The sequence below is a fragment of the Notothenia rossii genome (genome assembly GCF_949606895.1).
Source record: "Notothenia rossii genome assembly, chromosome: 5".
NCBI lineage: Eukaryota > Metazoa > Chordata > Actinopteri > Perciformes > Nototheniidae > Notothenia > Notothenia rossii.
Genome location: NC_136903.1, coordinates 33246562 through 33251426, shown reverse-complemented (window position 1 = coordinate 33251426; position 4865 = coordinate 33246562). Strand labels below are relative to the sequence as shown.

Below are 4865 nucleotides of genomic sequence, written 5' to 3'. Positions count from 1 at the left end.
CCGAAGTTGGCCGATCGGAGTGGGGAAGTGGGCCGCGTCGAGTGGTCCTACCGGCCCATCGGGATTCGTCCCGAACGTCCCGATGGCCAGTCCGCCCCTGGACCAATTTAAAAACGGGTCTAAAAAGCTAAATAAAAATTACAAAACGTCAGTATGCGCAAGAGGTTGTCAATGCCAAAAAAAAACGAGAATGAGACAGAAACAAATCAACGTGCTGCCATCTTGGAACACACACCTGGGTGCAATCAATGGCTCTGTTCCAGCAGCCAATCCAAGAAAATGTTTTCACACTGAATTTTTATACTGTTCATAATATCACAGTCACATTGCTGCGCATCACCACAGCTTAAATAAAGGCGGCCTTGTGTTGGCGTGATGATGTTTAGTAATTTCATTTAGTCGCATGTTAGCAACTGCTGTTTTAATGTTGGTACTACACTTCTGTTCTAGTCTGTGACTTCATTTGGGTGCAAAATGACTTAAATTGGGAAAAATAAGTCTGTAAATCTATGTTCTTAGAACAGTCTCATAATCAGGGTTCTTACACCTTTTCCAAAGTCAAATTCAAGCACTTTTCAAGCATTTTCAAGGTGCATTCTCAAGCTTTTCAAGCATCTTACAGCTGTTGTAAATTACATATTTATATACACATACTCAAATGATTATTTCCCTACCTCACATTAAATCAGATTATCTATAAACAACCAAATGTGTGTTTCGTGATAGCATTCTATATGAGGATGAAAAATTAAAGAAAAGAAAACTAAGTTTAATATCTCAAAATGAGTGACCCATCTGTACGTAGACTGGGCCTCCCATATAACCTGGCTGAGCCAATATAAAACAATCAGCCAAATAACTTTTCAATACATTATTGATTACTATTTTTTAGGTACTTTTAGGTTGGCAGTAAACACAAGTCAGAGGTAAATGGTGTACTTTTCCTCCTCTACATGTATTTAATACCTTCAGTTACTTCACAGATGTGGATGAATGATGTGAAATATAATCAAGTGTTAAATCAGACTTTAGTTCCACCTGGAGTAAATCCACAAGCTACCCTGCAGTATACAAAGTCATTCAAACTAGCTGCACCTTTACCAGCTTTGAGAACACTTTCATGATCAATCATTATAAAACATATCATATCTATTATTCTGAAATGGACCAATCTGCACAATGACTACTTTTACTGTCGCTACTTTCACTAGATTTTGATGAGAATACTTTTCTACTTTCACTTGAGGAACATTTTAAATACAGGGCTTTTACTGTAACAGAGTATTCCTACACTCTGGTACTTCTACTTTTACTCAAGTACAACATCTGAGTACTTCTACTTTTACTCAAGTACCAGATCTGAGTACTTCTACTTTCACTACAAGATCTGAGTACTTGTACTTTTACTCAAGTACAATATATGAGTACTTATTCCACCTCTGGTAGCGTATTAGCCTGAATTGTAGCCACAAAATCACGCAGAGCTGCATAAAAATAGACTTACAATGGTAACAAGTGGAAAATAATATTTACAAATGTGTACAATGATTTGTAGGTAATTTTGACTACTCAAGACACCTGACTTATACATATTCAAAGGAAGACTGTGTTCATTCTACAATTACATGGGATTAACACTAGCACCACCATCGGGTCAATTTCACCCACAGCTGTTTTTTTTATTGTATGTAACTTTTTTTCAATAAAATATTAAAGTCTCCCAGTCCGCGACTTTTCCTGAAAGTGTGTTATGTAGCACCCTCTGTTGTTAAAATTTTTCAATATGAAGTCAGATTGAAGAAATGGCCCAAAAAATGGCCATTTATACCTATTTCCGCCAGCGGGTCCTATTGACCCCACCCCTTTTCACGCTATTGATTTCGCGTGTAAACCATAGGTGTAAACCTATGGTGCAGCGCCGTATAGATAGAAGAGTTACAACAGCGGAAGTCCAAAAACGGTTATCGTCACGTGGTTCATGCAGACGAGAATCGTTCCCCGGAAGTTCATGGCGGGCAATGTGAATGCATTGATAACAGGAGATAGAACTTCGACTTTTGGTAATTATTAGTGAATAAAGGTTTTGATTTGCAATATTTATACAACAAATCGATATGTGTATGTATTTACATCAATATGTTTTAAAAAATAAAATAGAATTTGCTAATATTAAGTGATAATATTAGGATTAGTGTGAACAACTAGTTTACATGTTAGGCTAACAGTGCCTTGATTAAAGAGCCTGTTGCTGTTTATTTATAGCTTTGAATTCTTTCAAAACAATATTATCTTCTTAAACTTGTATAGTAGTCAGGAGCATCACTTTCTAATGTTTATTGATATATTTAGAGGGAGGGGATCTAAAGGAATGCTTCAAAATTCAGATTAGATTAATTTCTACCATTTTCTTAAATTCATGGTAGTTTCAGTAATCCCATGGTAATTGAGGACACAAGTTATCGAAATGACTAATGTCATCTTTATGGCTTTCAGAAAGGACAGGTGACTATCAAAGGACTAGCAGCAGCAGCAGCAGCATGATGATGATGATGATGTTAAATGTGTTGTTTTAGGAACATCCATTGCAAATACATGGAATTCAATAAACATTGAATAGCATATCATGCAGTTTGTCTGTGCCTTTTCCTCCGTGTTGTCCTGGTTTGCTGTGCTGCCTCCTAGTCGCCACCATGGTTTGCTGTGCTGCCTGGGGATGCTCAAATCGCTCTGAGAAAGGAGTACGAATGTACGGCTTCCCCACTGACACAGAGCGGAGGAAAAAATGGCTGGCACAAGTCAGCAGGAGCAATTTCATGACCAACAGCAAAAAAATATGTGAGGTTAGGTTATTGTATACAAACACTGCATTTGCACTTTTTCACAAAACGAAAAACACACCATTGGGAAAGCTTAATGTTTTGTTTAATACAAAAAAACAGGGAAAGGCTTGAAAAACACTGAGAGTTGAGACTCAGGGTGCAGGGTGAGGGTCTCAGTGCAGGTATTCAGGCTCCATTGAATCCCCCTCTGGTTCTTGTGCTGAAAGAGGGAGTAACAGACAGGAGAAAGGGTTATACACACCTATATAGCACACCTATTGGATGGGAAATTGCCTTGGGGAGATAAGGTGTGGTCTTTGTTCCCAACTGAAGTTATGGAACTTTATTATTTGTGAGTTTAACAAAGTATGACAAATGGCATCAGTAACAGATGTGATATGAATTTCTATAAAGTTGTCTCACATTCTTGGTCATATTTTATATACAGTATATAATGAGTATAACATGTCCAGTAAGTATAAAGTGTTTCCTAATACTGTGTATTCAACCACTATGGTATAGTGTATGGTACTATGGTATGGAATCCTAGCTTAATCTGTTATCTGTAAACGTTCCCTAAATCTACTAATTTAGGGATAATCCACTGACATCCTTTAATACACATGTTAATTTGAATCAGATGTACTGATAATATCCGCAATATAAATCTTTAAGCTTCTTCTTACCTTTAAAAGTCCGTCACGAACGGTCTATTATGCTGCAACTGTACAGCTCTGCTAGCCTTGGCGCTAACTTCCGGGGAACGATTGAGAGGCTCCACGATCCGCCATTGCTGTAAAAAAACTGGTCCATTGGAGTGAACGGAGATGACATAACTAGTCTATACACAAGTTATTGAGCCGTTTCCGCTCTACATCCTGAACTCCTCCCTTCGATGCAATGCACTTCCGTTTTGGCGGACTGGGTTTGTTTTGCTAGCTAGCTCCGTTGTGCCGACAAAGCACTGATATCGCAGAGACAAAGAGGATATAACAATTACAACATGAAGAAAAGTGGTTCGGGAACTACGTGTGCGGTAGTTGGTTGCAATCACTCGAGAAAGCACCTGAACGAGTGGTTAGATAGAGAGTGCTACGACCACAAACCAGCACCCAGCACCCAGCCATGTTGTTCATTAAATACAGATAAACACAACAAATACTGCATGCATTGTATTTTTTAATATTATATATGAATATTTTCATAGTGATGTAATTGTGTGGGCTGCTTTTATATTTTAATTTGTAATACCTGTTAGGATTAAACATGTGATCTTTCTTGTTGAAGCCATTTCTTTAGTTTCCTCTCAACAATTAATTAATTCAGTGTTATTTATGTACAGTATGAGCTTAATATGAATGATGAACTGTGTTAAAAGAAATTGTAGCACTCTAAGGAACATATGAAATGCAATAATGCAATAACAGTGCAATAATGAAATTAAATTACATCAAACTTTATTTTCACTCAAACAGTACAGGCACATATGATATATTGCACAGCATAAAGAGATCATGTAAATTGTGCATTATGTAAACAACAGACAACTGTTGGCTCCTGTGGGCATGACCTAAATAAGGCAGTTTATTTTGGTTTTATGCTGGGCCACGTCGTCATGTTATCCTCCCAGTTTTGCACTGAATTCGGGTGGGGGAGAGTTACGCCATCTCCAGTCAAAGAAGTAGAATCGTGTTCCCAAGCTAGCATCACTGTTAGCATCGAAATCGCTGTGTTTACACCAGTGCCCGTCTGACTGTTTACATCGGTTTACACCGACAGACGCTGTGCAAAAGACTTCCGGCGGAAATGAAGTGCATTTGTGTAGTGTCATGGCGCTACCCGTGTTTTGGCGCGTAAACTTGTCTATACGGCGCTGCTATGGTGTAAACATAAACATGACGTGTTGCTATAGCAACACCCTTTGTCTCCTGCGGTTCCTTATAGATTGAGAGATAGATTGAGAGAGAGGGAGAGAGAGAGAGATATATAAAGATAGATATAGATAGATAGATAGATAGATAGATAGATAGATAGATAGATAGATAG

The 4865-nt window shown here is 38.0% G+C and overlaps 1 long non-coding RNA gene across 1 annotated transcript; it reads right to left on the bottom strand.

The window, feature by feature from the left end:
- Positions 1-2905: 2905 nt before the first annotated feature.
- Positions 2906-4107, bottom strand: LOC307041821. Its single transcript, XR_013808892.1, has 2 exons — positions 3506-4107; positions 2906-3039 (listed from the first exon to the last, which is right to left on the bottom strand). It is a non-coding gene; the product is annotated as an uncharacterized lncRNA (long non-coding RNA).
- Positions 4108-4865: the final 758 nt, after the last annotated feature.